The sequence below is a fragment of the Macrobrachium rosenbergii genome, chromosome 26, assembly GCF_040412425.1.
Source record: "Macrobrachium rosenbergii isolate ZJJX-2024 chromosome 26, ASM4041242v1, whole genome shotgun sequence".
NCBI classification, from domain to species: Eukaryota; Metazoa; Arthropoda; class Malacostraca; order Decapoda; family Palaemonidae; genus Macrobrachium; species Macrobrachium rosenbergii.
In genome coordinates, this window is record NC_089766.1 from 18,596,926 (window position 1) to 18,605,773 (window position 8,848).

Here is an 8,848-nt window from a genome sequence, read left to right on the forward strand (position 1 = left end):
TGTGTAAATGCACGAAAAAAAAATGTTTATGACTTAAAAGGGGACCCTGCAGATTTATCTTAAGACTATTCCATGTCTGTAGGTTTTTAAAAATGAAATTAAGATTTTTTTTAAGAATTGTCTGGCAACACTGCTCTTTGTAATCCAATCACATGAAGATTTTGTGGCCTCGGGAATCGCTTTACCTTCCTAGATGGACGTCACATGCTATAATACAGGGATATTACAAGTTCGTTATCCTTCCGACCAAAACGTTGTGAAAATTGTACCAGCAATGTGTCTATTATATCTTAACCCTTACACCACCGAAGCACAAAGTAAAATTACCTGCTACCCTACCTGAGATGTCAAGAGCCGTCCTAAAATATTTACCTTTAGTTCTGTAACCATGTGCTGGCAACAAACTAATTTGAAATACTACCATTTTCATTTACAAAATTATAGAAAAATTTGCAGGTCAATTTTACGAGACAGACACGAGACAAGTTTAATTCCGTAAACTTGCTAATTTAAGTCTAAAGGAATGAAGGACAAAAGATTACGACCATCTGACTGAAGTAGTGCTCACTGATGACCAAAAAGAACTCCTGAATACGGATTAAACTGCCATTGCATCGGAAGAACAAACAAGCAGGAAAAACGAATGAACAGACAAATTGACAGACCACTTGCAACAAATGGAACACGAGGGCAAGATCAACATGGAAGATGGATGCATTGAAGGGCTGCTTGGAAAGGCTAACAAAACAAGAGGACACAACCAGAGTAAAATATTAACAATGAGTTTAACTTAAAGCAAGCTGCAAAGGTTACTCTGGCTGTGTTCTCTCGTTTTGTTAGCCTTTCCAAGCAGCCCTTCAGTGCATCCATCTTCCATGTTGATCTTGCCCCCGTGGTCCATTTGTTGCAAGTGGTCTGTCAGTTTTTCTTTTCATTCTTTTTTCCTGCTTGTTTGTTCTTCCGATGTAATGGCAGTTTAATCCGTAGTTCAGGAGTTCTTTTTGGTCATCAGTAAGCGCTACTTCAGTCAGAGGGACGTAACCTTCTTTTGCCGTTCATTCCTTACTCTCCCACCATATAAATTGTGTAGTTTCTTCGAATGTCTAGTATCTAATGTTGCCCCATGTCGTCTTACCTCCCTCCTTATGGCGTTCTCCCTATGCTTTTATAAGGAAATAATTAAAATCGTGTAAATTAGTCAAAATTGTATTTAGAGGGCTAACTTTCTAGGTAAATAGGATAAATAAGAAGAATTGTGACATATACTGTATATAGTTCTTTAAAATGAGTGGCATTTGTTCCCGTTAGAGAAGGTTCTTATCCTGCTTGTTACTGACCTTGAATGTGTGTTGCAAGTATTTAATATCCAGCTTAAATCAAAATTTCATTTTCCGTTTAATTTCCTTTTGATATACATTTCCGATGAGGCTGTCTTATTTCCATGATCAAGGATTTTCTAAAAGTATCGGCAGTCAGTATCAGTTCCATCTTGATACCGTTCTGGGTAGGAAATTCAGTAAAGGTTTAACATTGTATTCTGGTAATCTTTGAGTAAATCAGTTATTCCCGCCCGAGACTGTTCTACAGTCCAACAGTGCGAGGAATAAAGGACCTCTGGAACTGGAAGCCCTCCAGAGAGGCACATTTACTGCATATTGGTGCTGCTGCTCAGCAAATCTGGTTGCTCTGGGCAGGAAAAGAGGATCAGGATTCAACTGAGAATGTGAAAGATCTCAGTAGTTAAAAAAAAATGCTCTCCGGCCTTTCGTTCATTTCAGCAGGCGAGGGGTGTAAGGTTTAAATATAAACAAATAGAAGATACCATTAGTAAAGCAAAATGGGAATGATCAAAGCCCTGCAGAGAGCAAAATATATTTCCATTGGATTCATATTCTTGATATATGGCAATATCCCAGTACATGATGCCTCATTAAGAAACATAATTACATTTGGAACTCAGGCTATAAAATAGTGGCAATATATTATCTTATATACTTTTACGTGACTAATTAATTAGAAAGAAATACTGGAGAGCGTTGAAATCCATAACACCAGTCGTTTTGATTAAACACCCGGCCGTTGTGGCAAAATATATGAGTTATGGGCAATGGATTAATTCATATTCTTGAAATATTGTTTTCTTAATATCCTCATTAAATAAACATAATTACGTTTGGAACTCAGGCTATGAAAATAGTGGCAATATATTATCTTGTTATATACTTTTACGTGATTAATTAATTAGAAAGAAATGTTGGAGAACTTTGAAACCTTCCATAACACCAATCGTTTTGATTAAACACCCAGGCCTTTCATCCAGGCCGGATTTTTTTACTTTTCTAAAATTCGTATTCATTGTTGGTTTTCTCTCGGCAATGAGGGCGCCTTGTGGCAAAATATAACAGTGAGTGATATGGGCTAATGAGCCTTGAAATTAATTCTTTTTATCGGAGCTAAAAATAGTACTTCAGTAAATACTATTGTTTTCTTATTATTAATATTGTTCTTACTGGAGTTGTTGTTGTTCCGTTCCAATGACCATAACGTCGAGCTGTTAATAATAATAATAATAATAATAATAATAATAATAATAATAATAATAATAATAATAATAATAATAATAAACTTCTTAAACGCAGAAAATGCCCAAAGGTTCGTCTCAACTCTCTATGATTTTTGAAAGCAGGACCAGATAAAGAAATTCCATAAATATTTAAAAACAAGCAGACAAACAAAGTTTATAACGGAAACAGGTCCAGAAAATAAACTGGCTTTCTTAGGTGTCCTTTCAAAATGAAAAATCACAAACTAGCCAATTCCAATTATCGTAAAGCGTCTAGGAATGATATATAAAATCAAAATTGCCTTTTTCATTCTTGCGTAAAGCCTTTATTCTTTTATCCAGGCATTTGATTTTTTACGAGGAAAAAATGTTTTAAAGACCTGGATTTTTTTACTCTTTCTAAAATAAGCAGTCTGTAGTTTGTTAGAAAATATTTCATAAATAAATTGACACCGAGGAAAACTCAGGTACCAGGGAAACAATACTGTTATACGAAAACTGGCCTCTTCAAAAATAGGCAACGGAAGAATACCAAAGAAAATTAAAGGTTTGTCTTTAAAGGACTCGCAAAAAATAAACATGAAAAAGGTTTGTTACAGTAATCGCCTTATTGGATACTTGTTTAGAACAAAAGAGTCTGCTGCCATTTCTGTTTACTTGTTCCTAAAGTAGTTTGGGATACGTTGCATCAACATTAAAATCTCTCATTTCTGGAAGAAGAACATGGAGCTTTCGCTTCCAGTTCTACGAGTAGTACTCTGCAGGAGGCTTAAGACCAAGTCACCCGAACCGTCTTGTTCCAACTATCACTCATCAAGACGACAGCGGCCGTTGCCCTGCAGGCGCCTAGTTGCTTGCAATTGCTTCCTTGTCCCATCCACATGGCATCAATAGTTTGGTGAACCGTGTTATTTTCGTAAACGAACGTTAATTCAGCTGGTATGGGGACTGCAAATTACCAAATACATAGAAATAGCAATGTATTTAAATACAGTGTTTACAGAAAACCTATTAATATATCTTCCTGTGTGCATTTTTATTCAGGTTGAAATTTTACAGTTACGAGAACAATTTTCAAGATTTACTCATATTTCTATCTATTTATGTAATAATTTTTTTTTTATTTTCTTCTTTTTTTTATTTACAGATCTCTTCCTTCTGTGTTTCCCATTACCGTCTTTAAATGAGCACCCTGTTCTTCGGAATCTTGGAATTCTCTCTCTCTCTCTCTCTCTCTCTCTCTCTCTCTCTCTCTCTCTCTCTCTCTTATATACTCTTGTTTTTTCTCATGGGATATCTCGCCTTTGGGTCGACAGAGTGACTATCCTCTCTCTCTCTCTCTCTCTCTCTCTCTCTCTCTCTCTCTCTCTCTCTCTCTTGTTTATGCTCATGGGATTTCTTGTCTTTGGGTCGACAGAGTGACTATCCTCTCTCTCTCTCTCTCTCTCTCTCTCTCTCTCTCTCTCTCTCCTCTCTCTCTCTCTCTCTCTCTCTCTCTCTCTCTTTATGCTCATGGGATTCTCTCTCTCTCTCTCTCAGAGTGACTCTCTCTCTCTCTCTCTCTCTCTCTCTCTCTCTCTCTCTCTCTCTCTCTCTGTTGTTTATGCTCATGGGATGTCTTGTCTTTGGTCGACAGATTGAATACCCAAAGACAAGAAATCCCATGATCATGAACAACACACACACACACACACACACACACAGAGAGAGAGAGAGAGAGAGAGAGAGAGAGAGAGAGAGAGAGAGAGAGAGAGAGAGAGAGAGAGAGGAACTATTCTGTATAGGCGATCTCCCATCTTAGCTAATCCTTGGAGGATCTCCTCCGTGGAGAGCAGAAGACCTCACGATTGCCTGTATTTCTCTACAAGGGCCCATTACATCGTCTAATTGGTCTTATATAGTGACATACCCCTGTCTTCTTGGGGACGATAACCTAGATATTGTGCTGCTAAACATTAGACTGCAGGGTTTTCAGTGACAGCATCGCTTGCACAGTACCTGTCATCTAATCATATTCTCAAGATTTGTTCAGATATTTACCGAAGAAAAACCGTCAGCGTTTGACATATATTTCCATTCATTATCTAAGTGGCTATTGAGTGCCTCGCCTATGACTCGTTGCGACTGTATTAGATATAATCAGACTTTTGATGGAGTATATGTCAAACTAACTTCCTCCTCAAGAATATAACGATTGACCATCTCGGTTTGATTGCCAAAGATAATGGTAGTGGTTCCTATGGCCGTTCAGATTGACCAGGTCACCCAGGTAAAGGGACTTGAAATTGAATTTTTTAATCTTGCCTTATTTCGCCGTATATGTGACCTCGACAGATAGGATGTAAAATAGTTTTGTGTGCATAGGAATACAACATTGAGCTAATCCATTGCCTCTGTGTCGTGGTCTTGAGTACTGAAATGTAATTAAGTGCTTGAAGTACACTTGCCCACTCTTCGGGTAAAACTGCCCATCTTAATTGAGGTACTGATTCAGCCAAGCATCAGGTTTCAAATTAAACATGTCTTTTAATACTTTGTATATTAAAGCTCCAGTGTATTGAATTTTTACACCTTTTCCATGATATGTTGTTAGCACAGTGACGTAACTAGTTGGAAATAAGCCTCTGTAATTCAGCCAATCAGAGTGTCAGTTCCTCCTCTTATTTTGGCTAGGAGTATCCGGACAGTTCTGATTGGTCAAAAGGCTATTAAAGGCAGTCGGGACTTCAGCAGCAGTGGACTGGAAAACCAGTGCGGTGTTGACTTGTGACTGTGTTTTCGTCCGTTCTGGATTTCTCAGCAATATCTGTGGGATTTTTCCAAGTTTTTGTGAAAAAAAGGTACGTTTTGTTGTGGTTTGGGTTCATCCACTGAGCGAGGTCGCTAGTTTCAATCTAGAATGATAAAGTTACGCAGCTGAAAGCCATAGAGGAAAGATTATATGGCCGACCAGTTTCCAGTAGAGAAACTGGACTTGAGTTCCAGTGATATTGCAATATTCCAAATGATTATAACAATTTATGGAATAACTGCATTTTGCTGAAAAATTTAAACTTTGTCTCTGAACACTTTTTAATATCCTGAATGTTTCTATAATCCCCATCCTCGAAAAATTTCTAAGTGTTTTGTTTTGTTTGTTAACATGGATTTATGCACGGCTGATGCTAATTTGTTTTTGTTTAGAAAAATGAGTGGTTCTGAAAGAAAATCTTTATTCTGTGAGAGGTCTGTGTTCATCTTGTAACTTTGATTATTTTCGCTAATTCACGATTTGTTTGAAAATGAAACACGATGCATTGATTTTTAAAGACAAACATGGAGTGTTACCTAGAAGCTTAAATTATTAGGTTGAAAGGTTTTGTTAATTAGATATATCAAATATGTTTTGAAGAATCCCTATAAATGTGGATAAGTATTGGACTTGGAAAGGGATGTTAGGCTACTTTGAGGAAAGATTCCATTTAGTAGAGAAAAGTGGTCCTAACGTAAGAAATGATTAACCATTGATTTATGGAATAACATTTTCCTGAAAAGGCCGATCATGACTAGGCAGTAGGATGAAAACCCTGGGTTTTAATTTATATCTACATAGGACTTTCATAGGTCCTCATTTAGCCTAACAAGAAGTGACTATTATGCGATATCAATTGATGGTATGGCTATGGCTGGCACGATTCCCCCAGACTGTATGTTCTGGAATGAAGGAAATTAGCCTTGTATTCCTGGCAGTCGGGTCTTGGGTGAAGAGAACCGATATTGTTTTCCCGACTGTATGTTCTGGAATGAAGGAAATTAGCCTTGTATTCCCGACAGTCGGGTCTCGAGTGAGGAAAACCGATATTGTTTTCCCGACTTCGTTGAAGTAGATATTAAAATGTTCATTATATACGGACGGCGGGATATATAGTAATTCCATTTTGGGTGTTGTTAATGTACCTTGTCTGAAATTTTTGAATGTTTTTGTCATAGTTTTTGACAGAAAGAGACAACGAAGATCTCGGTTGTAACATTCCTCAGTAAACCTTTGGTGGAAGTTCGTTTCCGGTCCGAACTCCAATTCCACATGAGGGCTAGTACTAACCACGCTGAAACAGTGATTCATCTACACAGTTTCGAGGTGTTTATTACTAGCCCCTGGGGGTCAAATGTATTTTGCCATGTTTAGTACTAAACCCCTGGGAATCAAATGTATTTTCCTGTGTTTAGTACTAGCCCCTGGGGGTGAAATTTATTTTGCCGTGTTAACCCCTGGGGGATCAAATGTATTTTGCCATGTTTAGTGCTAGCCCCTGGGGGTGAAATGTATTTTGCCTTGTTAACCCCTGGGGGATCAAATGTATTTTGCCCTGTTTAGTACTAGCCCCTGGGGGTCAAATGTATTTTGCTGTGTTTAGCTCCTGGGGATCAAATGTACTATGCCGTGTTTAGTACTAGCCCCTGGGGATCAAATATATTTTGCCGTGTTTAGCTCCTGGGGATCAAATGTACTATGCCGTGTTTAATACTAGCCCCTGGGGGGTCAAATGTATTTTGCGATGTTTAGTACTAGCCCCTGGGAGGTCAAATGTATTTTGCTGTGTTAACCCCCTTGGGGGATCAAATGTATTTTACCATGTTTAGTACTAGCCCCTGGGGTCAAATGTATTTCACTGTGTTTAGCCCCTGGGGATCAAATGTATTTTGCCGTGTTTAGTACTAGGCCCTGGGAGATCAAATATATTTCGCCATGTTTAGTACTAGCCCCTTGGGGATCAAATGTATTTCACCGTGTTTAGTATGTGCCCCTGGGGGTGTCGATGTATTTCGCCGTGTTTAGTACTAGGCCCTGGGGTGGGGTCAAATATATTTTGCCATGTTTAGTACTAGCCCCTGTGGGGGTCAAATGTATTTTGCCGTGTTTAGTACTAGCCCGGAGGGGGGTCAAATGTATTTTGCCATGTTTAGTACTAGCCCCTGGGGTTCAAATGTATTTCACCGTGTTTAGCCCCTGGGGATCAAATGTATTTTGCCGTGTTTAGTACTAGCCCTGGGGATCAAATGTATTTTGCTGTGTTTAGTACTAGTCCCTTGGGGATCAAATGTCCCTTCAAATGTCCCTAAGTGCATTGCACAAAATTGAAACTCGGAAAAAATCCTCAATTATTTCCATATATTTTGTTTTTTTTTGTGATAAAAATTAGTTTGCAGGAATTATGTATGTAGAATATTTTTTTTCACATTTACGAAGGTTCGAAAAGCGTAATAAAAAATCGAGTAGGAATGTTCAGACCGGAAACGGGCATTATCCAAATTTTTTACAAGGCGATGGTACGTATAGTTTTGAACGCGATGATGTCCTAGGTAGGTGTATTGTAGGATTTCTCGAGAGGGGCGACTAGAAAGCATATTCTCCTTCTCCGATCCTTGAATTATGTCATGAAATTCAACAACACATAGGGAGAGTGTCGTCGGTGCACCTCATGCGGTGCAGTGTAGGCATTACTTAAGGTACTTAGAAGCGTCCCTTCGGCCCCCAGCTGCAATCCCTTTCATTCGTTTTACTGTACCTCTTATCATATTCTCTTCCATCTTACTTTCCACCCTCTCCTAATAATTTATTCATAAACAACTGCAAGGGTTTCGTCCCATTACACCTTTCAAACCTTTTTACTGTCAATATCCGTTTCAGGGCAGAATGACCTCATAGGTCCCAGTGCCTGGACTTTGGCCTAAATTCTATATTCTTCTTCTTCTATTCTTCTTTAAAAGTCAATAAGTGGAACTGGTTTAAATTCTATATTCTTCTTCTTCTATTCTTCTATAAAAGTCAATAAGTGGAACTGGATACAGTACATTACACAATCCATGAAATAGCCAAAGTCCATATTCTGTAATTAAAAGCCAATGCCAAAAAAGATATCAAGTGATTCATTGAAATCAAAATTACATTAATATTTGCGTGCTGTTTAATTATAACTTCCTCCCTTCAACCCCTGACTGAAATTCTGGCCAAGCCTATTTACTGTATCTTTGATGCAATAAAACTTTCTAGTTTTCTGACAAGAAAGCTATTTTGCTGGCTTTGTCTGTCCGTCCGCAGTTTATTCTATTCTCACTCTTTTTTGTCCACTTTTTCTGTTCGCCCTCAAATCTTAAAAACTACTGAGGCTAGAGGGCTGCAAATTGGTATGTTGATTATCCACCCTCCAGTCGCCAAACATACCACATTGCAGCCCTCTAGCCTCAGTAGTTTTTATTTTATTTAGGTTAAAGTTAGCCATGATCGTGCTTCTGGCAACGCAACAA

The 8,848-nt window shown here is 38.2% G+C and overlaps 1 long non-coding RNA gene across 1 annotated transcript in view; it reads left to right on the forward strand.

Moving 5' to 3' along the window:
• The first annotated feature begins 5,269 nt into the window (after nt 1–5,269).
• Nucleotides 5,270–8,848, forward strand: part of LOC136852735 (uncharacterized) — an 11,861-nt gene continuing 8,282 nt past the window's right edge. Inside the window, exon 1 of the long non-coding RNA XR_010857228.1 lies at nt 5,270–5,403. This is a non-coding gene — a long non-coding RNA (uncharacterized lncRNA). The remainder of the gene's footprint in view (nt 5,404–8,848) is intronic.